Raw genomic sequence first — 25,740 nt, 5'->3', positions numbered from 1 at the left:
CCCTTGTCAAAGACCATTTGACAATATATTTATTTCTGAGGTTTCTATTCTGTTTCACTGCTCTATTTGTCTTTCTTTAGTCCGGTGCTGTACTGTTTCGATTACTGTAGCTTTGCAATGTGTTTTGAAATTAGAAAGTGTGGGGCCTCCAGCTTTGTTTTTCTTTCTCAGATTTGTTTTGGCTATTCGGGGTCCTTTGAGATTCCATATATATATTAGAATGGCTTTTTCTTTTTTCTTTTTTTTTTGTTTATATAAAGAAAGAAGGTATTTCTTTTTTTTTTTAATTTATTTATTATTATTATACTTTAAGTTGTAGGGTACATGTGCATAACGTGCAGGTTTGTTACATATGTATACTTGTGCCATGTTGCTGTGCTGCACCCATCAACTTGTCATTTACATCAGGTATAACTCCCAATGCAATCCCTCCCCCCTCCCCCCTCCCCATGACAGGCCCCTGTGTGTGATGTTCCCCTTCCTGAGTCCAAGTGATCTCATTGTTCAGTTCCCACCTATGAGTGAGAACATGCGGTGTTTGGTTTTCTGTTCTTGTGATAGATTGCTAAGAATGATGGTTTCCAGCTGCATCCATGTCCCTACAGAGGACACAAACTCATCCTTTTTGATGGCTGCATAGTATTCCATGGTGTATATGTGCCACATTTTCTTAATCCAATCTGTCACTGATGGACATTTGGGTTGATTCCAAGTCTTTGCTATTGTGAATAGTGCTACAATAAACATACGAGTGCATGTGTCTTTATAGCAGCATAATTTATAATCCTTTGGGTATATGCCCAGTAATGGGATGGCTGGGTCATATGGTACATCTAGTTCTAGATCCTTGAGGAATCGCCATACTGTTTTCCATAATGGTTGAACTAGTTTACAATCCCACCAACAGTGTAAAAGTGTTCCTATTTCTCCACATCCTCGCCAGCACCTGTTGTTTCCTGACTTTTTAATGATCGCCATTCTAACTGGTGTGAGATGGTATCTCATTGTGGTTTTGATTTGCATTTCTCTGATGGCCAGTGATGATGAGCATTTTTTCATGTGTCTGTTGGCTGTATGCATGTCTTCTTTTGAGAAATGTCTGTTCATATCCTTTGCCCACTTTTTGATGGGGTTGTTTGTTTTTTTCTTGTAAATTTGTTTGAGTTCTTTGTAGGTTCTGGATATTAGCCCTTTGTCAGATGAGTAGATTGCAAAAATTTTCTCCCAATCTGTAGGTTGCCTGTTCACTCTGATGGTAGTTTCTTTTGCTGTGCAGAAGCTCTTTAGTTTAATGAGATCCCATTTGTCAATTTTGGCTTTTGCTGCCGTTGCTTTTGGTGTTTTAGACATGAAGTCTTTGCCCATGCCTATGTCCTGAATGGTACTACCTAGGTTTTCCTCTAGGATTTTTATGGTATTAGGTCTAACATTTAAGTCTCTAATCCATCTTGAATTAATTTTCGTATAAGGAGTAAGGAAAGGATCCAGTTTCAGCTTTCTACTTATGGCTAGCCAATTTTCCCAGCACCATTTATTAAATAGGGAATCCTTTCCCCATTTCTTGTTTCTCTCAGGTTTGTCAAAGATCAGATGGCTGTAGATGTGTGGTATTATTTCTGAGGACTCTGTTCTGTTCCATTGGTCTATATCTCTGTTTTGGTACCAGTACCATGCTGTTTTGGTTACTGTAGCCTTGTAGTATAGTTTGAAGTCAGGTAGCGTGATGCCTCCAGCTTTGTTCTTTTGACTTAGGATTGTCTTGGAGATGCGGGCTCTTTTTTGGTTCCATATGAACTTTAAAGCAGTTTTTTCCAATTCTGTGAAGAAACTCATTGGTAGCTTGATGGGGATGGCATTGAATCTATAAATTACCTTGGGCAGTATGGCCATTTTCACGATATTGATTCTTCCTATCCATGAGTATGGTATGTTCTTCCATTTGTTTGTGTCCTCTTTTATTTCACTGAGCAGTGGTTTGTAGTTCTCCTTGAAGAGGTCCTTTACATCCCTTGTAAGTTGGATTCCTAGGTATTTGATTCTCTTTGAAGCAATTGTGAATGGGAGTTCATTCCTGATTTGGCTCTCTGTTTGTCTGTTACTGGTGTATAAGAATGCTTGTGATTTTTGCACATTAATTTTGTATCCTGAGACTTTGCTGAAGTTGCTTATCAGCTTAAGGAGATTTTGGGCTGAGACAATGGGGTTTTCTAAATATACAATCATGTCATCTGCAAACAGGGACAGTTTGACTTCTTCTTTTCCTAACTGAATACCCTTGATTTCTTTCTCTCTTGCCTAATTGCCCTAGCCAGAACTTCCAACACTATGTTGAATAGGAGTGGTGAGAGAGGGCATCCCTGTCTTGTGCCAGTTTTCAAAGGGAATTTTTCCAGTTTTTGCCCATTCAGTATGATATTGGCTGTGGGTTTGTCATAAATAGCTGTTATTATTTTGAGGTACGTTCCATCAATACCGAATTTATTGAGCGTTTTTAGCATGAAGGGCTGTTGAATTTTGTCAAAAGCCTTTTCTGCATCTATTGAGATAATCATGTGGTTCTTGTCTTTGGTTCTGTTTATATGCTGGATTATGTTTATTGATTTGCGAATGTTGAACCAGCCTTGCATCCCAGGGATGAAGCCCACTTGATCATGGTGGATAAGCTTTTTGATGTGTTGCTGAATCCGGTTTGCCAGTATTTTATTGAGGATTTTTGCATCGATGTTCATCAGGGATATTGGTCTAAAATTCTCTTTTTTTGTTGTGTCTCTGCCAGGCTTTGGTATCAGGATGATGTTGGCCTCATAAAATGAGTTAGGGAGGATTCCCTCTTTTTCTATTGATTGGAATAGTTTCAGAAGGAATGGTACCAACTCCTCCTTGTACCTCTGGTAGAATTCAGCTGTGAATCCATCTGGTCCTGGACATTTTTGGTTGGTAGGCTATTAATTATTGCCTCAATTTCAGAGCCTGCTATTGGTCTATTCAGGGATTCAACTTCTTCCTGGTTTAGTCTTGGAAGAGTGTAAGTGTCCAGGAAATTATCCATTTCTTCTAGATTTTCCAGTTTATTTGCATAGAGGTGTTTATAGTATTCTCTGATGGTAGTTTGTATTTCTGTGGGGTCGGTGGTGATATCCCCTTTATCATTTTTAATTGCGTCGATTTGATTCTTCTCTCTTTTCTTCTTTATTAGTCTTGCTAGTGGTCTGTCAATTTTGTTGATCTTTTCAAAAAACCAACTCCTGGATTCATTGATTTTTTGGAGAGGTTTTTGTGTCTCTATCTCCTTCAGTTCTGCTCTGATCTTAGTTATTTCTAGCCTTCTGCTAGCTTTCGAATGTGTTTGCTCTTTTTCTATTTCTGCAAAATGTGCCATTGGGATTTTGATAGGGATTGCATTGAATCTGAAGATCACTTTGGGAAAACATGAGCATTAACAACATTAAGTCTTCCAACTCATGGACAAGGGATGTCTTTCCATTTATTTGTGTTTTCTTTAATTTCTGTAAGCAGTGTTCTATAGTTTTCAGTGTACAAGTCTTTTGCTTCCTCAGTTAAGCTTATTTCTAAGTAGTTTATTCCTTTTGATGCCATTGCAAATGAAAGACGAGATGAGGAGAAAGATAAAAAACAAAACAAATCTCCTTTTTAGATTGTTCATTGTTGATGTATAGAAATGCAACTGATTTTTGTGTGCTAATTTTATATCCAGCAACTTTGCTGAAATTCTTTATTAGTTCTAACAGTTTTGTATATATGTGTGGAATCTTTAGGGTTTTCTACATACAAGATCAGGTTGTCTGCAAACAGAAATAATGTTAGTTTGGATCCCTTTTGTTTCTTTCCCTTGTCCTATGGCAAGGACTTCCAGTATTATACTGAATAGACTGGTGAGAGAGGGCATGCATACCTTGTTCCTGATCTTGGAGGGAAAGTTTTCAGTTTTTCACCATTCAGCATAATGTTAGCTATGGGCCTTTTATATATGGTCTTTACTATGTTGAGGTAATTTCTTTCTATTCCTAGTTTGTCAAGTGTTTCTTCTTTTTTGTTTTGAGACACAGTCTCACTCTGTCGACTGGGCTGAAGTTCAATGGCATGATCTTGGCTCACTGCAACCTTTGCCTCCTGGGTTCAAGTGATTCTCTTGCCTCAGCCTCCCAAGTAGCTGGGATTACAGGGGCCCACCACCTCGCCCAGCTAATTTTTAAAAAATTTTTATTTTTAGTAAAGATGGGGTTTCACCAAGTTGATCAGGCTGGTCTTGAACCCCTGACTTCAGGTGATCCACCTGCCTTGGCTTCCTGAAGTGCTGGAATTATAGGCATGAGCCACCATGCCTGGCCGAGTGTTTTTTTCTTTTAATCATGAAAGGGTGCTGAATTTTTCAAATGCTTTTTCTTCATTGAGATGATCATATGGTTAACATGGGATATTATGTTGACTGATTTTCATACGCTGAATAAAATTTTCGCATTTCAAACATAAATTCCATTTGGTCATGCTGTACAGTCATTTTATATAATGTTGACTTTCATTTGCTAGTATTTTGTTGAGGATTTTTGCACCTGTATTCATCAGGTATATTGGCCTATAGTTTTTGTTTGTTTTCTTTTTTGTTTGTTTTTTTGTTTTTTTTTGTAGTATCTTTGATTTTGGTATTAGGGTAATGCTGGGCTCATAAAATGATTTTGAAAGTGTTCTGTCCTCTTCAATTTTAGGGGGAAAGTTTAAAACGGATTGATGTTAGCTCTTCTTTAAATGTTTTGTAGAATTCTCCAGTGAATCCATGTGGTCCTGGACTTTTCTTTGTAGATAGGTTTTTGATTACTGATTCAGTCTCCTCACTAGCTCTAATTCTGTTTAGAGTTTTTATTTCTTCATAATTCAATCCTGGTAGGTTATATGTTTCTAAAAATGTATCAGTTTCTTCTAGGTTATCCAATTTGTTGGCACATAGTTGTTCATTGTAGTCTTTTATAATCCTTTATACTTATGTGTCATCAATTGTAAGTCTTCTCTTTCATTTCTGATTTTTATTTGAGCTTCTTTACTTTTTCTAAGCTAGTCTAAGAAAAAATCAACTCTTAATATTGCTTATTTTTCCCCTATTTTAAAAATTATTTATTTCCTATGTTTTTGCTCTAATCTTTATGACTTTGTTCCGTTTGATAACTTTAAGTTTCATTTGTTCTTTCTCTAGTTCTTTTACATGTAAAGTTAGGTTATTGATTTGAGATCATTCTTTTTTTAAATATATGTGCAATGTGCTGCTGTAAATTTCTGTCTTAGTAACACTTGCTGCATCCTGTAAGTTTTTGGCATGCTTTATCTTTATTTTCATTCATCTCAAGATATTTTCTAATTGCCCTGTGATTTTTTCTTTGACCCATTGGTTGTTCAAGAGTATGGTGTTTAATTTTCATATATTTGTGAATTTCCAGTTTTCCTTTTGCTACTGATTTGTAGTTGTATTCCTTTATAGTTGAAAAATGTAATTGGTATGATTTTAATCTTCTCAAATTTATTAAGACTTGTTTTATGGCCTAGCATGTGATGTGTCTTGAAGAATGTTTCATATGCACTTGAGAAGAATGTATATTCTGTTGTTGGATAGGGTATTCTAGATATGTCTGTTTGGTTCAATTGGTCTATAGTGTTGTTCAGGTTTTCTGTTTCCTTATTGATTTTCTGTTTGATTAATTATCCATTATTGAAAGTGGGGTATGGAAATCTTTTCTCCTTATCATGTTACTGTCTATTTTTCTCTTTAATTCTGTCAATGTTTGCTTCATACATTTGGGTGCTCTTCTGTTAGGTGCATATATGTTTATAATTATTATATCTTCCTTGTTGAATTGACCCTTTTTTCATTATATACTGTCTCTCTTGTGACAGTTTTTGATTTAATGTATATTTTTTCTAATATAATTATATAGCCACCTTGCTCTCTTTGGTTACCATTTCCATGAAAAATCTTTTTCTATTCTTTCACTTTTAGCCTATTGCATGGAATATCTTTGTCCATTCTTTTACTTTTAGTTTAAATGTACGTCCTTATGTATAAAACGAGTCTCTTGTAGACAGCATATAGTTAGATCTTGTTTTTATAAGTCAGTTTGACCACTTTATGTCTTTTGATGCTGACTTTAATCCATTTACATTGAAAGTAATTACTGATAGAGGACTTACTATTACCATTTTCTTACTGTTTTCTGTATATCTTATTTACTTTGTTCCTTTTTCCTCTCTTGCTACATTCCTTTGTGTTTTGTTGATTTGTAGTGACATTCTTTGATTCCTTTCTTATTTTCTTTGGTGCATCTTCTATAGGTATTTTCTTTGTGGTTGCAATGGGGATTACATAAAACATTTTACAATTATAATAATCTATCTTAGACTGATAACAAGTTTCAGTTGCGTATAAAAACTTCACTTTATTATACCTCCTTTCTCCCCACACACTTGGTATTAGCAATATCACAAATTTCACCTTTTACAATTTTGTATTCATTAACATAGTTTTATACTTACATTTTTATACTTTTATCTTTTAAGTTTTATACTAGAATTAAAATGATTTAGGCATCACTGTTATAGTATTACAGGATTCTATTTGTCTATATATTTATTTTTACTAAAGAGTTGTATATTTTTGTATGCTTTCATGTTGCTGTCTGGTGTGTCCTTTAATTACAATTCTTGTAAGGCAGATCTAATGGTGATGAACTCCCTCACCTTGTTTACCTGGGAAGGTCTTTATTTCTCCTTCATTTTTGAAAGACAATCTTGCCAGATAAAGGATTATTGGTTGACATGATTTCTTTTCCCTTTCAGCACTATGAATATATCACTTCTTTGGCCTCTGGGCCTGTACTGTTTATGCTGAGAAATCTGCTGATAATCTTATGGGAGATCTTTTGTAGGTGACGAGTCTTGTTTCCTTGCTGCTTTCAAGATTCTTTCCTTCCTTGTCTTTAACTTTTTCTTGTCTCAATATTGACTTCTTTGGGGTCATCGTAGTTGGAGTCTTTTAAGCTTCTTTACTTTGGATATTGATATTCTTCTTTAGAGTTAGGAAGCTTTCAGTCATTATTTTTTCAAATAAGCTTTCTGTTCCTTTTTTTCTCTTTTCTCCTTCTAAGACTTTCATAATACACATATTGGTCAATTTTATGGGGTCCTCTAAGTCCCTTAGGCTTCATTCACTTTTGTTCATTCTTTTTTCTATTTGTTTCTCTGACTTAATACTTTCAAATGACCTGTTTTTGAGTTCACTGATTCTTTTTTCTGCTTGATTAAGTCTGTTATTGAACCCCTCTAGTAAAATTTTAAATTCAGTTATTATAGTCTTCAGCTCTAGAATTTCTGTTTGATCTTGTATTATAGTTTCTAACTTTCTGTTGATATTATCATTTTGTTCATGCATCATTTTCCTGATTTTATTTAGTTTGTCTATTTGTGTCCTCTTGTAGTGTATTGAGCTTCTTAAAGACAATTATTTTGAATTCTTTGTCAAATAATTAATAGATCTCCATTACTTTAGGATTGGTTTCTGAAGATTTCTTGTGTACACCACCCTTCCTTTTTTTTTTTTTTTTTTTTTGAGACAGGGTCTCATCCTGTTTCCCAGGCTGGAATGCAGTGGTGTGATAATACCTCATTGTAACCTCAACTTCTGGGCTTAAGTGATCCTCCCACTTCAGCCTCCTGAGTAGTTAGGACTATATGTGTACCATTATGCCCAGCTATTTTTTAAAAAATTGTTTTTAGAGATGGGGGTCTTGCTGTCTTGCCCAGGCTGGTCTGGAACACCTGGCCTCAAATTATCCTGTTGCTTTGGCCTTCCAAAGCACTGGGATGACAGATGTGAACCACTGTGCTTAGCCTATTTTCTTCCTTTAGTTGAGTCATGTTGCCTTTTTTGTTTGTTTGTTTTTGTTTTGTTTTTTTTTTAGTGTGCTTTGTTATTTTTTGAGTGATTTCTGCATTTGAAAAACAATGACAACAACAAACAAGTTCTCCCAGACTTTACAGAGTAGTTTTACACAAGTGAAGGTCTTCAGCAGCTAGAGGTTCTGGGGGTTTTCCTGGGGATATAGATTCTCTGAGCTTGCGTGTGTACTTTCTTAATTAAAGAGGTTTGCTGGGTCTTGTTTGTTTTTCCTTAAAGGGCTTGTAATTTCTTGCTCCCTCTTGTGTCTGATTATGGTACTCAGGTTCTCTGGTGTTGCAAAAAGCCAGTGAACTGTCTTTTGTTCTCAGTGGCCCCCAAGCATCGAAAGTATGCTGGTTCCCCATCAGCACTCTGAGTCAGGTGAGATAGAAACCAGTCCGTCTGCAGCCCACTGAAAAGTGGGAACATTGAATGTATGTCATGCTCTTCTTCTCTTTCCTTTCCAAGGGGGAAGCTGCAAGTTGAACTTTTTCCTTCAGTCTCACTGAAGGGTTTTTATGGTTGACATGAAACAATTTTTCTTACGCATTTCAGTATGGTGGTTTTTCACTTTGAGCTTGCCTGGGGTATTGTAACTTCTTAACGGGTTTCTAGAGTTCTCATAAGGGCTTCTTTGCACTGTGTATTGTTGTTAAGTCAGTGTTTCTGTGGAAAGTAATGTCTGGGGCTTCCTGTGCTGCCATCTAGCTGATGTCATTCCCAAGCCCCTGGCACCTCGTCCAGGGACCTTTCCCCCACTGTCCCTCAGCAGAAGCCACAGGACTGTAAGGGCCATGAGGGGGCGCCAGGGATTTTCACTTGTAAAGGTCTTGTTGGGCCATAATAAAGTCCCTGTCAACCAGCAGGTGACCATGGGGCATGTGATGGTCGAATGTAAGCGTGTTCTTGCTTTGTTCACCCATGTGCATCTTGCATATTATTCGTGCTATGGGTGAATATATGCTCCTAGCTGTTTCAAGGTTAGACATGTTTTGAGAGGATGTTGCATCTGTGACATGTCAGGAGTCAGAGGTCCTGGGTCCCTGTTCTGCCACCCCCATGTGACACCTCTGGCTCTCTCAACTCATGCACTGCAAGACCCACACTTTCTCTTGGGGGACATGGGGAGATAAATACCTCTTGATCCTAAGAATTCAGCTGGGAAGTGTCACAAGGAGTGTATGAGGAAGCTCAGAGACACAACCATTTCCAAACCTAAGTTAAGAGGTCTGAGCCATGAGTAACTCAGCCAGGAGTAGAGCTTAGCTCACAATGGTGGGGTTGAAGCTGGGTCCTACTTTCCCATCCATTTCCCTCTTTTCCTCCTTTCTTTAAATTCCTTGCTTTCCTATGTTACACACCCACACACCAGCTGCCCCTCAGCCACGAGCATTGTCAGGGAAGGGTCAGACTCTCTTTTAGGAGGCCCTGGTAAAAATCCATTGAATTGGCTTGAATCCTTTTCTTTCTATATCCCCATGCTACTCCCAAGCCAGTGCATTTCTTGCCAGAAATCTCTAGCATTGGACAAACTAGATTCTAGAGGCCTATATTAGATTTTACTTTTTATAGATTATCTTATTGGAAGGCACATTCATTCATTCAACATATACTTTTGATTTTTCTCAAGGCCGCCTGTATGACCCTGGAAATTCGTGCCTCTGGCTCTGGCATGATGACAAAGCATAGTATGCCCACAGGAGAAGAAGGCTAGCATTGGAAGTATTTCTGGAGGCTTTGAAGGGTCTTCAGGACCTTCATTCATGGAACTCTGCAGAGCAGTCCACTGGGAAACCCTTTGACTTACCTCATGGCTGCAGTGCCTATAGATAAAGCTGTCTGCTGCAGTGTGGAGGCGGTTGGACAGCAGGTAGTTATATAGGCTGGGGCTGAAGCTGACAAGGTTGGGGAATCCCAGGATGAGCAAAGGCCGTTAAGGGTAGAACTGGGCATAAGGGGAAATGGCCATAGCAATGTCTTCTAACCAGAAGTCTGAGGTCACTGGGGTGGGTTCTGAACCCAATGTCTCCACGTGCCCAGCCTGATCATGCTTTTCACCTTGGTTTGCATGTTTATGGGCAAGGGGCAACAATGGGCTTGTTAGGGTTTCCTTTTATAGAGACTGTAAGAGGAAGTACATTTCTCTACTCCCTGACACAATTTTTAGATTATCTGTCTACCCACTCAGATATATTTTTCCCTCAGTTCATTCAAACTGAGAGAGAGAGAGAGAGAGAGAGAGAGAGAGAGAGAGAGAGAGAGAGAGAGAGTTTGAAATAATTTATTGAAATAAGTTCCCTTTCAACCAAGACTGCCACGTCTGTCCTTCTTCTGGGGGCAGGGAGACAGAGACAGGGCTGTAATGGAGTCGTGTCTAGTTGAGAAAAGCTTCTTAGCTCTGGTCAGCTCTTTTAGGCCTCCATGCTATGTCTGGCATATGACCAGCCCAAGTCTTTTTCTCTCTCCCTCCCTTCCTCTTTCATACCAATGAGGTGGTAGAGCCTATATGTTAAGATCTCAGTCTCAGGAGTCAGAGAATCCTGTATTTTAACCCCAGCTTTGCCAGATGTTATTGTATGTGTGAACTTGGGCAATCTTCTTACCCTGATCCTCATTTCTTACATGGGGTGAAGAATAATATCTGCTTCTTTGGGATATTGGAAATTTTAACAGAAATAACACAAGGACTGACGTCATCATTGTGTGGGGCACACACAGTCAGTGCCTGATAAATGATGACTGAAATTCCTTCAACTTCCTGCTTACTGACACATGCATCCTGTGGCAGCTCTGTGCTGGGTCCTCAATGATGTAGTGGTAAAAAAGGCAGACCATGCTCTCTGTCCCCAAGGAACTCAGTCTGGTAGGGAGATGGTGATGGAAGTCATGGGCAAGTGGCATTCAGGATCCTTCCTTCCCAGATTTTCTTTGTGGGCTGGGTTTCTGGGTCTGTGTGCTACCAGACAGAGCCACACCAACTGGTTTGGTTTCCTAGGCCTTTAGGGAGTTGGGTCCCTGTAAGTTGTATTTTTGTAAAAGCTCTGGATTGCAGTTTATTCATTCATTCAACCAATATTAACTGAGTGCTGACTATGTGCCAGTCACTGTTCTAGGCACTTGGGATGTATCAGTCAGTAAAACAAAGACCTTTCTCTTGTGAAGTAAATATTCTAGCAGGAGGAAATAAACAACAAACAGTAAGTACAATATATAAGTAAATTACTCAGGGTGCTATAGAGTGATACATGCTATTAAAGTAAGAAAACATAGAGCGGGTAAGGGAGATTGGAGGTGCCAGGGATGGAAGTAGGGGTTAGTTAATATTTTATTTCATTTTATTTTATTTTTTAACTTTTATTTTAGATTTGGGGTACATGTGCAAGTTTGTTATACAGGTAAATTCATGTCATGGGGGTTTGTTGAGTAGATTATTTTGTCACCTAGATATTAAGCTTAGTAACTGATAGTTATTTTTTGGATCCTTTCCCTCCTCCTATTCTCCACCCTCGGGTAGTCCCTGGTGTATGTGGCTCGCCTCTTTGTGTCCATGTGTTCTTATATTAGCTCCCACTTATAAGTAAGAATATGTGGTGCTTGGTTTTCTATTCCTGTGTTGGTTTGCTAAGGATGATGGCCTCTAGCTTAAGATGGAGATCTTAATATATACGCTCCATTCATGTTCCTGCAAGAGACATGATCTTGTTTTTTTTTATGGCTGGATAGTATTCCATGGTGTATATGTACCATATTTTCTTTATCCAGTTTACTATTGATGGACATTTAGATTGATTCTATGTTTTTGCTATTGTGAATAGTGCTTCAATGAACATACACGTGGATGCGTCTTTATGGTGGAATGATTTATGTTCCTTTGTGTATGTACCCAGTTATGGGATTGCTGGGTTAAATGATAGTTCTGTTTCTAGGTCTTTGAGGAATCACCAAACTGCTTTCTACAATGGTTGAACTAATTTTACACTCTCACCAACAGTGTAAAAGCATTCTCTTTTCTCCACCACCTTGCCAGCATCTGTTGTTTTTTAATAGTAGCCATTCTGAGTGTTGTAAGATGGGATCTCATTGTGATTTTGATTTGCATTTCTCTAATGATCAGTGATATCGAGCTTTTTAAAATATGCTTGTCAGTCTTATATATGTCTTCTTTTGGAAAGTATTTGTTCCTGTCCTTTGCCCACTTTTTAATGGGGTTGTTTATTTTTTTCTTATAAATTTGTTTAAGTTCCTTATAGATGCTGAATATTACACCTTTGTCAGATGCATAGTTTGCAAATATTTTCTCCCCTTCTTTAGGTTGTCTGTTTACTCTGTTGATAGTTTCTTTTGCTGTGCAGAAGCTCTAAAAGACTTAAATGTAAAACCCAAAACTGTAAAAACTCTGAGGGACAACGTAGGCAATACCATTCTGGGTTGGCAAAAATTTCATGATGAAGATGCCGAATGTTCATTGAAGGATGAGTCCCTGTTGGCATCTAGACTGGTCTGAGCTGAACCAGGTCCATACTGACCCCATCACTCATTTGCTTGAGCAGTGGGAGCTGATTTGAGCTCTCCCTTTTGATAGGAACAATTTTCAAAACACCATCAGTGCTCATACAATTCAAATGTGCAGTTGGGGTCATCAAAACACAAAACCCTTTCCTTTGTATGTAAAATGAGAAACACGTCTGCTGAAGATTGGGAAAACAAAGTGAAATTGCAGATGACCTTTGAATGCCTTAATTTAAAGAATGATCTGGATTGAGCTTGCCCTGGATCTGCTGCCACTGTCTTCATGAATGAACCTTCTGGATTCCCAGTGGATGTCCAGTCTGAAGCTGTCAGAGGAATGAGGGCGTTGGGCTGCTATGGAGAAAGAAGAGGATGCGTGCAACAGCTGGTGACCACATGTCATGCCCTCTTTGATGCTGTCCCTCATGCTTTCTGATTTCAAGTCTTCCCACCCCTCATCTCTAGAGGCATCTAGAGGCATCTCTTCCATGTCATTGGCTGCTGAAGAATAAGTGCCAGGGACATCTCAGGAGTACACCTTGGAAGGTTTGCCCTCCCTATCCCAGGACTCCTGTGTCAAATAATCTCTACTGTGGTTCCATCTGGCCCAAGGTGGGAAGACAGAGTCTCGGGCACTCAGGATTCTGAATGGAGCTGCAGTGCTCTCTCTTTTCTACCTTCACCCCTTTCCCTCTTCAGCCTCTTTCCCTCTTTCTATCCCTCTGTTTCTTTATCTCACCAGTTCTATTATTTTCTTATCATTGTAGTTCCTTTTTCTTCTGGTGCAGAAATTATGGGAGAGGTTGGACAGGCGTCCCCAGTGGCTTAGGATCAAGAGAAACAACCTCCCCTGAGGACATTCACGGTTCAGGACCATGGACAGGGCTCCTCTTGCTCCTGTCAGGCACCAACCACTCACTTGGGCTAGCTGCCTCAGAGCATCTCTGTGAATGTGGTCTTGAGAACCCCATTCCATAGAGGGGCAGGAGCCTTAACTGACTAAGGGACTTGACCATATTCCTTGGTAGCAAGTGGCAAAGCAGAGTTAAGAACCCAGGCTTTCTCATTCCATGGCACTATGTTAGGGTTTTGTTTTTCTTTTTTCTCTCTCTCATTAGGGTTTTGTTTTCTTTTTCTCTCTCTCATTTTTAAAATTAACTTTCAAATATGTGTCTCATACGGGCACAGGGCTTAAAGTTACTTATTTTCTTTAGGGATGAGGCCAGCTCCACCAGATAAAACAGGAGCCATGTGTTTTTAATGGATAAAGAAACAAATGAAAAGAAAAAAACAAGACACAGTTGACAAGCAGACAATTAATCCATTTATTTGACAAATATTAATGGAGTGTCTATGAAATGCCAAACCTTGTGTTCGGATTTAACAGTGAGTCAGGTGTGGTCCTGCCATCATGAGGTTCTCATGATGACAGAAACAGCAGCATAGGCTTGGTTTCACATATTTTGACAATTCACTCCTATTTCCCGAGTTATGATGATTCTTTTTCTTCTGGGAAGTTCAATGTGCAGAGATGTCCCCATGTGGTCCCCTTTCTGCCGCTGTGCTGAACCTCACCATAGTGTACTCATTCCCCAAATGTCAGGCAAAGGGGCAGAAGCCTAGGAGTTCTAACTGACATGTCTGATACTTGAGGAAAGGGCTACCTAAGGTGAAGTTCTTTGCTGTATGAGAGTGCTCTAGAAAGGGGTTTAGCTTACTATGTTGTCCGCCCCTCATCCATCCACCCACCCATCTATCCATCCATCATCTATGATAGAGTAGTGGTTAAGAAGATAGGATGTGGTACCAGATTGCCTGGGGTTGATTCTTATTTCCACTATTTATCAGCTGTCTGACCTTGGGCAGATTACTTAACCTTCCTAGACCTCAGTTTCCCTACCTATGAAATGGGGAGAGTAATAGCACCTATATCATACAGTTGTGAGAATGGAATGAATTATCATATGTACAATGCATAAGACAGTACTTGGCACAGAAAAAAATGTTTAATAATATATTTTTATTAGACCGTAAGCTCCATGAGGGCAGGAATAATGCCTGGGACACAGTGGGTGCTTAATACGATTTTCAAAATAAGTAAATGAATTAATCAAGCATTTGCTAAGCCCTCAACTTTCATGAATCTGTTCCTGTGCTTAGCCATTGTCCCGTGGACCAAAACCGTAGCTCAAGCATCTTCTCAGCTGGGGAGAATTCAATGATAGTTCCTCGTTTTCACTCTGAAAGACCCAGACAGGAGTAGAACCAGCCTGGCAGAGGCTCCTGGCCCCAGAGATACCTGGTCCTTTCTCTTGCTGCTGATCCAGGGATGTGGCATAATGAGAATCAGTAAAGCAGAGTTGCTTCTGCTAGTCCAGGATTCCCTGTCAAAATAATAAACAACCCCTGACTAGTGTTGGCTCAGGATGATGGGAAATGAACTGCATCTGTATCGCCATGCAGGGGAAATCATGTTTGGTCCACAGTGGTGGCTTCTGTGTTAAACATGTCCAGGAGAATCAGAAAGCCTGGAGTTAGAATTAGGAAGCTGAGTGGCATGGGATTATTCTCACAGAGCAATTGGATATGGTACAGGGACAGGCTTGCTGCTTCACTCCACCTGCTATGCATTGTTTTGTGCCTTTGTTGCATGCATCCCCAGCTTGAGAGGAAACAGGAGACCCTGTTTTGTATCCAGGTCCCTGAGGCACAGCAGCTGTGCTAAGCTCTTTTCAGTAAATCCCAGGCTCTGACCCCTGGCGCTGGGTGCAGAGTGGAACCAGGACTATAGCTTTGGGAGTATGTCCCGAGATGGTGTGTGAAATATTTGCAGCCTGGCAGAGGGAAGGATGGTAGGGTTGAGAGCCTGAGTTTTGCTTTTGTACAGATCTGGGTTGGAATCTCAGCTTTTCCATTGCTATTTGTTTGACCTTGAACATGTTTTTAAGCCTTGAAGAGCCTTAGTTTCTTCACCTGTAATATGATGGGGGTGGGGCTGTAGCAGCCATTTCAAAAGGGTCATTGCAAATGTTAGAGAGATAATGTTAGCGAAGCACAAAAATGTTGGTCCCTTCTCAGACTTGCATGAAAGCACCAGTCCTTTTAGGTTTGTCTGTGCTCCTTTCTGTTCCTCTAAGATTGAACAACGTGGTTTCCCTGAACTAATTGTTACATGGAGATGGCTAGTAAGATGGGCCATGTCTGTCTCCTACAATCCACTGTGAACTCCTTGAAGGCATGGACCACACTGTAAGCAATCTGCTCCTCCCATCTCCACCAACTCCCTACTGCCCATTAACACCCCCACCTATACACCCTGGAACGAAGCCAACCATTCCCCAGATTTGCTGAATGAAAGACTGAATTTGGGGTTCTTGATAGAATCCATGGGGTCCCTAACTTGGATGAAGACAATTGCATTATTTTCACTAATCTCCTACTGAAACAACGTTTCTACCAATCGTGAAGATAGGCAACAAACACCGAAGTGGTATTACCAGTACCTGTGAATTTGTCACTGGTAAGATCACCAATATTTCCATAGAACATTACAGTTGGTACAATTATCTTGAAGTAGCATTTATGCTTCAAACTACAATATGTATCAGGCCCACTGCTAGATCTTATTAATAATGCATTAATAAAGGAGCACTTATTAGTATATGATCAATTTTCAATATATTTTAAAAACTATATTTTGATATAACTGATTTCCTTTGCAATTCTATGTGTTTTGTTTTACATATTTAAAGATATCATTTGAGATGGTGTCACCAGGCTCCAAGGAAGGCATGGCACAACAAAGATGAAAGACTTCAGGTCATGGGGGGGGGGCGGGCGTCCAGCGATAGGCTCCTTTGGCCTGCTAATGCCCTGAAATGAATGAAAACGGTGGGAGGTTAGTTTCCTATGTATGTGATTCTAGAGGGAGTATTTCTAACCTTCATTAGGAACTTCAATATGGCTAAGAATTAGACTAGTCGTTCTCAACTAGGGGTGATTTTCCCCCTAGAGGACATTTGGCAATGTCTGGAGAAATTTTGGTTGTCACATTGGGAGGTGCTACTGGCATCCACTGGGTAGAGGCCAGGGATGCTGCTAAACATCCTATGTGTACAGGACAGCCTCCCACAATGAAGAATTATCCCACCCAAAATACTGATAGTGTCGAGGTTGAGAAACCCTGGATTAGGCTATTACACATTCACAGAAATCTCTCTGATTGTTAAGATCTGTAGTAAAAAAAATAATGCACATCTTCATTAGAAACATCTGTGATAACTGTCTCACCCAACACTTAATGCACGAAATAGGGAGATGGGGGTGGCGGAGAGAGAAGAGTAACTGCCTGCAGACTAGAGGAGGCTCCTTAGAGGAGATGAACTGAGCCTGGGACAATGAGTTAGATTTGCTAGGTTGAGAAGGCTGCAGTGGAAGGGCATACAAGGCAAAGGGCCAAGCACTACATGTGACAAATTAGTGGTGTGACTGAGGCACATGCTGTGCAGGGGAGAGGGGCTAAAATGAGGCTCAGTGCCAGCATCCCCAATGACCTAGTTCTTGGTCCTTTCCTAAAGGGTCATTGCAGAGAGCCAAAGATACTGTTCGACCCCTGCCTCTTTCATCAGCAGACAAGGTGCCCCTGCCAGAAGGCATGCATAGTGATGGGCCAGAGGCTGACTGTAGACTTGAGGTGTCCAGCTGGCACTCCGTGTGGCAGGTGAGACACCTTCAGCAGGCACAATGATTTATCCAGCATCTGCAGCTCCCCCCTGTGTTTCCTCTTAGGGCAGTTTCATTAATTGCATGGCTTCAACAAATCCATATCTCCAGTCCAGATTGCACTCCCAAACACCAGTCTACAGCCCTAATTGCCTTCTGGCCATCTCCGTCTGGATGTCCCACTGGCATCTCCAACTAAATTTGTCCAAAATTGACCTTATCAGTCAATAAATATTTGCAGAATTGAATTGGATTTTCCTGCCAAACTTCTCAAAAGAGTTATCTCCTTAAAATTATCATTATTTGTAGACAACATGATTGTGTACCTAAAACACCCAAGGGAACCAACTGATAAATTTTTAGAATTAATAAGTGTTCAGAAACCTAGCTGGATGTGAGATGAATGTATAAAAATCAATAGGTTTTCTGTATATCATAAAAACCAGTTAGAAAAAAATAATGAGAAAAAATGGCATTCACTAGTGCAGCAAAAAGTGCATAAAATGTCTGTGAATAACCTTAACAAGATGTGACTGGGACTTACATCAAGAAAAGCATAGCTCTTTACTGGAAGATTAGGTGGTGTTTGTTGTGCCAGGTTCTGTACTGAACATTTAGCAACTCAGCAGATATCACATTAATCTGTACAACCATCCTAGAAGTGGGTGTTAATTTTAAATATGTCAAAATTAAGGCTTAAAGAGTTTAAATAAGTTGCCCACACACAATATTAAGTGGCAAATCTGAAATTTGAACCCAAAGCTTTTGTTTCCAAAAACTCATGCTTTTAACCTTTCCACTAGGCCACTTCCAAAATAAACCATAAATACACAGATAAGTGAAGTTGGTGAGTATTTTTTGAATATTAGATTAGTGCAAAAGTAATTTTTTTTTGCCATTACTGTTAATGGCAAAAACCGCAATTACCTTTGCACCAACCTACTACAAAAGATTAATTCATTTCACTCACTCATTCATTTAAAAAAATGTACTGAGTGTCTGCTATGGGCAAGTACTGGGCTAGGTGATGGAAATAAAATTGAAGAAAAGCTCAAGGAGTTTGCTGGTAGAGACAGCCATGTAAACATATCATTATATCACCATTGGTGAAGGCAATGACATTCATCATGAATGATGAACAAGGAGTGGACAAATACTTGATGGTGTCTTGAGGGTTCCCAGAAGGCTTTCTGGAGAAGGTAATGAGTTTGAAAATGCCTGGAGTTAGCCGAGTGAAGGAACAATCCAAGCACAGAATGCCAGGTGGGCAATTAATATTCATTTATTCATTCATTCAACCAACAACTATTCTGTGAGCATCTACTGTGTGCCAGATTCAGGTCTGGGAGCTGGAGATAGAGCAGAGAACAAAATGGCACCCCATTCTCATGGAGATTGCATGTTACTTGAGGGGGTGCATCAGAAAATAAACAAGAGGAAAATATATGTCAGAGGTGCTAAGTGCTGTGAACAGAAATAAAGCAGGCACCTGGAACACCTGACTTGAGAGGCAGGTCTGAATTGTACTTAGGGTGGTCTCCGAGGAGGTGATATTTGACTAGACACCGGAAATAAGTGAGGGTCCCATGGCTACTGGGGAAACATTTTCCAGGCTGAAGCCTCAGCAAATGCAAAGGTCCAGCATGGCCGGATTATAGGGATATGGATGGATCACAGGGATATGGTTGGATCACAGGGATGAGGGGACAAGAGATAGGAGAGAAGGTGGACAGGCATCTGGGTACCCATTCCTTTAAAGCTTAGAGGACTATTGTGAGGACTTTGGCTTTTATGTTGAGTGAGATGAGAAGCCAACCAATCTTTAGTTGAGAGAAGTCTTTCTCAATGCGAACAAGGGAAAAATATTACCAAGAAAAAAAGAGATAAATGTGACTGCCTGTAAAAAGTGACATTTTAATCTATATGGGAAATCTAAACAAAACAAAAAGCACACAACCAGGTGGAAAACAATATTTGCAACAAATATGACAAAAGATTAAAATTCTAACTCTATAAAGAGTTAGTACAAACTGACAAGAAAAATAGTAAGACCTAATAGAAGATTTAAGTATATAACATTTAGAAACTTCAGAATGTCAAACATGATAAAATTAAAAGGCCGAACAACTACAAAACATGTATGTAGCAATGCTATGCATAAAGGTTTAATATATTACACATATATAAAATAGATAAATAGGTAAGAAATCAGGAAAAAAAAAAACAAATACCACAATGAAAAATGAGCTGAGGACTTAATCAGATAGTTCCAAAAAGAAGGAATTAAAATTATTAGACGTACTGATGGGGTTTTGGTACGTCTAATAATTTTAATTCCTTCTTTTTGGAACTATGTGATTAAGTCCTCAGCTCATTTTTCATTGTGGTATTTGTTTTTTGTTTTTTTTTTTTAATAAAAAAGGATGAGTTTGTGTCCTTTGTAGGGACATGGATGCAGCTGGAAACCATCATTCTTAGCAAACTATCACAAGAACAGAAAACCAAACACCTCATGTTCTCACTCATAGGTGGGAACTGAACAATGAGATCACTTGGACTCGGGAAGGGGAACATCACACACCGGGGCCTATCATGGGGAGGGGAGAGGGGGGAGGGATTGCACTGGGAGTTATACCTGATGTAAATGACGAGTTGATGGGTGCTGACGAATTGATGGGTGCAGCACAGCAACATGGCACAAGTATACATATGTAACAAACCTGCACGTTATGCACATGTACCCTAGAACTTAAAGTACAATAATAATAAAAAAAAATTATTAGAAAAAGTGAAAAAGATGTTGAATCTGAGTCATAAAACATCACTAACTAAAAAATTTCCAAATAAGACGATACCCAATGTTGGCAAAGGTGCTGTGAGATAGGCATTCCTAGACATGACTATTGAGAGTTTAATGGGTGCACATTTCCTAGAAAGGATATTGTTAACCCAGAGCCAAAGCCTCAGAAATGTTCATACCCTTTGACCCAGTCATCTGCTATTGGAAGTCTGTCCTGGGGAAATAATCCAAAACAAATGAATAAGCAATGACCTGAGGAGTCTAGTTCTCTGGGATTGTTCTGGAGCCTGATGGGGGTAGCTGCATTGAACAGAGTCTCAAGGCATGGGTGGGAGAAGGCAGACCATCCTGGCTAGAGAGAAATGCAAGGTGCCATCAAAATGAAGGTCAGTAGCAGCATTCCTATCTACAGGGCAGAACATCAGTCACTAGAAGTGAAGAAAAGGTAGCCTTTTTCTTGAAAGAAATTCAACATTTCACGGGCGTGAAGGGACAAAGCCATTTTGACATGAGCTCCCATTCCATTCACATTTCAATCTGGAGTGGCTGCTCTGGGTTATAACTTCCTCAGCTTACTAACATACACTGGTTTCAGGGAGGTTTCCAAATGAGTCACGCTCCTAACCCTTTCTAGCCATCCCTGACAGAGGTCAGCCAGCCTAATGTGGACAGTACCTTACCTGACTCCACCTGAAACCAAAGCTGGAGGCAGTTACTGCATAGGGGAACATTCGTTCTGGGATTCTGGCCGTGGAAAGGCATTTTCCACTGCATTGACCAGCATCCTGTCACCAGATCTAACTAAGGGTCCAGGTTTTATTTACAATGGAACAAAAAATCCAGAAGCAATTTAAATGTTTGACAGTAGGAGAATGGCTAACTAAATTCTAGTATAACCGTACATTGAAACGTTGTGCATCCATTTAAAATGCTGTTTATGAACAGATTCAGTATCTTAGGGAACGCTCATGTTATAACATTTACTGAATTGTTACAAAAGAAAACCGAGAAATGACCTGAATGGCCATCAACAGGGGAGTGGTTGAATAAATTGAGATACATCCATGGCATGGAATATTACACATTCATATAAAAAATAAGTTAGATCTGTATCTACTGACCTGGAAGGTGTCCCCGGCATATTGTTATGTGAAAAAGCAAGTTGCAGAAAAATGAACTAAACTACAGTTTTATTTTTTAAACGAAATAATAAAAATTCTCCCAGAATGTGTCCATATGGTTTGCATGAGAGAGAAGAAGGTGAGGGAGGGACACATACCTGGCTGTTAACTTCGGTAATTTTGGATTGGGTGGGGAGGAAGGAGACTGGATATATATTTTTTATACTTGCATTGCATATGTGCATATCTATGCATATTACAAGTCCACATTGCCTTTTTAAATTGAAGATTGAAGAATAACTTACTGAAAAAGTAGCACACAAAATTATATATATGGTGTTATCTCAACAATGTGAAATGTGAAATATGCATGGAAAAAATTTCAAAAAAATGAAAATATTAACAGCAGTTGCCTCTGGAAGGAAGAGATTATAATCAGTTTTCTCTTTTTTATTTTTATTTTTTAATTTTATTTTATGTTTTTTGAGATGGAGTCTCGCTCTGTCGCCCAGGCTGGAGTGCAGTGGAGCGATCTCGGCTCACTGCAAACTCCGCCTCCCGGTTTCACGCCATTCTCCTGCCTCAGCCTCTCGAGTACCTGGGACTACAGGCGCCCGCCACCACGTCCGGCTATTTTTTTTTTCTTGTATTTTTAGTAAAGACGGGGTTTTACTGTGTTAGCCAGGATAGTATCGATCTCCTGACCTCGTGATCCACCCACCTCGGCCTCCCAAAGTGCTGGGATTACAGGTGTGAGCCACCGTGCCCGGCCAGTTTTCTCTTTTTAAATCTTGCCTATATTTTACAAAGTTTTTACAATGTAAAAGTTATTGTTTAGAACACAATGGCCTTCCAACTTCTCATCAGCCAGTCTTGCCTATTACAATCTGCCCTCTTTCCACCTTGCCATCCTCTCACCTGCCTTTGCTGAAATTGATCTATCCATTCAGCGAATACTTATTGAATTCTAGGCAGTAGGGATACAGCAGGGACCAGGTCAAGGCTCCGGCTCTTGGCATTGCTTCCAGAGGGACTATTTAGACACCAGACAGAGTGACCTCATTCAAGACCCTCATCTTAGTCTTTCTGTGCTGTTCACCACATCGAGTCGCCCTCTCCTGCATGGAACTGCCCTCTGGATCCTCTCCTACTATTCTACCTGTTCCCCACTCTGTCCCCTTTTCTTCCCTTTTCTGTCCCCTTGCCTGGGAGATGTTCCCGGAGGCTTTGTTCTGAACTCCTTCACTTCTTTCTCTATAGCAGAAGATGCCATTCGCGGCCAGATTCTTAATCAGAATCTCCAGTCCTTGGCAGGTCTGAGCCAAGGCAGAGGTCTAGGATGCTGGTGATGGTGGTGAATGTTGATATTTCCTTGGTTGCCCACAACACGAATGGGGGAGGCCCTTAAGATGTGGCCCCTGTGGCATCTATACTTCAGAACCACTCTAGCATGTGTACCCCTCCAGCATGTTATTGTCCAATGACTGGATTTACTTATTTCTAGTCTATGATCCAGGCCCCCTTGGCTTATCACAGGATCTATCCTAGAGGAATGAATGAATGAAGGAAGGGATGAATGGCATGATGCAATGACATTACCAGGCAGGTTTTAGGGACAGGAGCGAAGTAAATCTGGTACCTGTACCAGTGAGGGAAAGTTCAAGGAAGTGTACTCTGGGCTCCTCTGAAAGTTGTGGAGTTAGAGGCTTTATTTCATTATCACTGTGGTTGGATATTTTTCTGGCTTCTGGGCCATTTATGTCTTCTTTTGTGAACTAATTTGTTCATATCCTGCCCAATTATTACTAATAGTACTTTCCGCCCTAGGTATTAGTAATAGTTCTTTCTGTATTCATGATATTACTTTTCTCTTCACATTTTTGTAGGCTTTCTGATATTGTTTCTATTGTTGACATATGCATACTTTTCATATCAATCTTGTAGTATCCGCCTCAGTTATTATGCTAAAAAATCAGTCAGATAATTACCTAGGTTTTTTTCTAATTATTTTATGACTTTATTTTTTAACATGTAACTCTTTGCTCCGTCTGGAAGTTATTTTGGTATATGGTGTGATTCGAGGAGATAATTATTTTCCCAAACAGTGTATTAGTTGACCCAGCAAAAGTCTTTTTCTTTTCTCATTGTTTTTTTAATATTGCCTGATACATATTTCCATTTTTATGTGCATTAAAGATATTCATGTAATGCCATTTCATGTCCTACCTGTTTACTCCTGGACCACCCCCACACTATTTCATAAGAGTCATTTATGATGCTGTTTAGTATCTTGTGGAATGAGACTGCTAAATTTACTATATTTTCTTTAAAAATGCATTGTGACAATCTATTTTTCCAGTTAAACTTAGGTATCATTTTGCCAAATTTAAAACAGGTCATTGGGCTTTTCATCTGGATTGCATTAAACTTATAAATTAACTTTTCTATAACTTTTCAAGAGGTTAATATCATAAATTAACCTTTCTGTATCCACTCAAGATTATGCTATGTCTCTCCAGTTATTCAAATTTTTTATCCCTCTGTAAAAGTCATTTTCATATGGTGCCTGCACCTTTCTTGTTAAGTTTATTTATATGTACTATATGCATTTTGTAGTTACCATAAACAGGATATTTTTTCTTTATATTTTTATCTGCCATTGACATATAGGAATGTTACTGATTTTTGTGTATTGTTTTGCATTTGGCTAGTTTATTAAAATTTCATATTATCTCTAATAGCTTTATTATGAATTCTCCTGGGTTTTCTAGGTATATTAATGTATCATCTGCAAACCATAATTTTTCTTCCTCTTTTCTCATTTCTTTTTCTTGTGTCACATGGGTTAACTCTTCCAATAAGCCATGAAATCCCAGAGGTGATGGTGGCATCTCTGTCTTGTTCCCGATCTTAATCAGGTGTTTCACTATAAGTACAAGGTAGAGTATTGTTCTAAAATTGAAGTTTTATCATGGTAAGGAAATATTCTTTTTCCTGGTTTTGAATGCTTATTTTAATCAGGGTTACATGCCTAATTTTATGAAATGCTTGTTTAGGATTTATTCAGAAGACCTTAACATTTTTTTTTTTTTTTTTTGGTCATTTAATGGGATACTTCGTGTTAAGAGATTTCTTAATATTAAAGTCCTTTAGAGATTAACTGTCCTTTGTTGGTTAATCCCTAAAATGGGCTTTAAAAAAATTAGTGTCGAGTCAATTTATCAGCATCATGGTGAAGAAAATGGATTTGAAGTGGACTGCTTATGTTTGAGTCCTACCTTTGTGTAACAGTGACTTGGGCCCCATTCCTTAATTTCTTTCTGCCTTAGTTCGTTGTCTGTAAAATGGAGATGATAGTAATGGTATCTACGTACAGGGCTGTTGTGAGGATTAGACAAGTCAATATAGGTAGTTTTTAGGAGATCGTCTAGCCAAACACCAAATAAATACAAACAATATATTAAATTATTGAGAATTTACCACATACCTGATACTGAGCTTGGGACATGGATTCAAAGATGGGAAATTCACATATGGTGTCTGCTCTCATGAAGCATTCGGCCTGGTGAGAAGACAGATACTTGTGAAACAATCATATGGAAGCATGGAGATCTATAATAAGTGCCACTAAGGAGAAGTTACGATATCATGACAGTGTATCGTAGTGGGCTTGATCTGACCAAGGAAGGACACTAGGCTGAGATCTGAAAGATGGGTATGCTAGAAGTGTTGTAGGCAAAGAGAACCACACATGCAAAGGTCCTGTGGCTCTGCAGTACGAGGGTGTGGCAAGTACAAAGGACATAAACAGGCAGGATTTGACTGGAAAACTGGTGGATATGAAGCTGGGAGGTCACTAAGGGCCAGGCCATGTAGAGACCCTTGTATACTTCAAATGCTTTTTTCTTTATTGAAGAGCAAGGAGGAGCCATTGAACGTTTGGGGCAGATGGGAGGTTGGGATGACCTCACCATATTCTGCCTGCAGTGTGAAGAACAGATTGGCAAGGACCAGAGCAAATGTGGCTGACCAGTTAGGAGTGAATATGGCAGTTTAGGAATGAGTTTGGCGTGGGGTGGGGACAGATGGACATAGAGATAGAGTGGTAGATTAGCCATGGGGTTGTGAAGAAGAGGAAGCTTTTAGGTGAGCCTTACTTAGATAAAGAGATGGAGGCACGATTCCATTCATTGAGTTGTGGGGGAGGCAACAGAAGAGGAGAGAGTGGGTGGGGGGACATCGAGAGCATCCCAAAGGGGTGACGGGCCTGGTGCACAGAGGGATGACTGGCCTGGATCACAACATTGTGAGTAACCAATGCATAAGTGGGAAGTCCCCCAAATTGGAGGGAAGAGGAGAAGCCTTGGCACAGAGACTGAAAGGAGGCAGAGAAAGAGCGGGAGCAGGAAAGGAGTATGGTATTGTGGGAGGAAGCTCAGGGCACTGCTGCTCAAAATATGGTCCCATACAGGGCATCATCACATCACCAGGGAGCAAGGTGGAAAGGCATTCTCTCCAGTCCCACCGCAGTGTCGAGCTGAATCTCCACTTGAGACAGATCCCCAGGTGATGCGTGTGCACAGTGAGGTCTGAGATGCTCTGGCCCGGAGGAGTGTTTTGGAAAGGAGGGTGAGCAACAGCAGTCAGAG

At 39.7% G+C, this 25,740-nt stretch overlaps 1 protein-coding gene across 1 annotated transcript in view; it reads left to right on the top strand.

Moving 5' to 3' along the window:
* The window catches only part of CSMD2 (CUB and Sushi multiple domains 2), a 653,486-nt gene that overhangs the window by 49,251 nt on the left and 578,495 nt on the right, over positions 1 to 25,740 (top strand). The gene's annotated exons all lie outside the window — the stretch shown is intronic.

This window comes from Macaca thibetana, chromosome 1 (assembly GCF_024542745.1).
Source record: "Macaca thibetana thibetana isolate TM-01 chromosome 1, ASM2454274v1, whole genome shotgun sequence".
Lineage (NCBI taxonomy): Eukaryota > Metazoa > Chordata > Mammalia > Primates > Cercopithecidae > Macaca > Macaca thibetana.
Note: the sequence above shows the minus strand (reverse complement) of the source record. Positions and strands in the feature narration are given on the sequence as shown.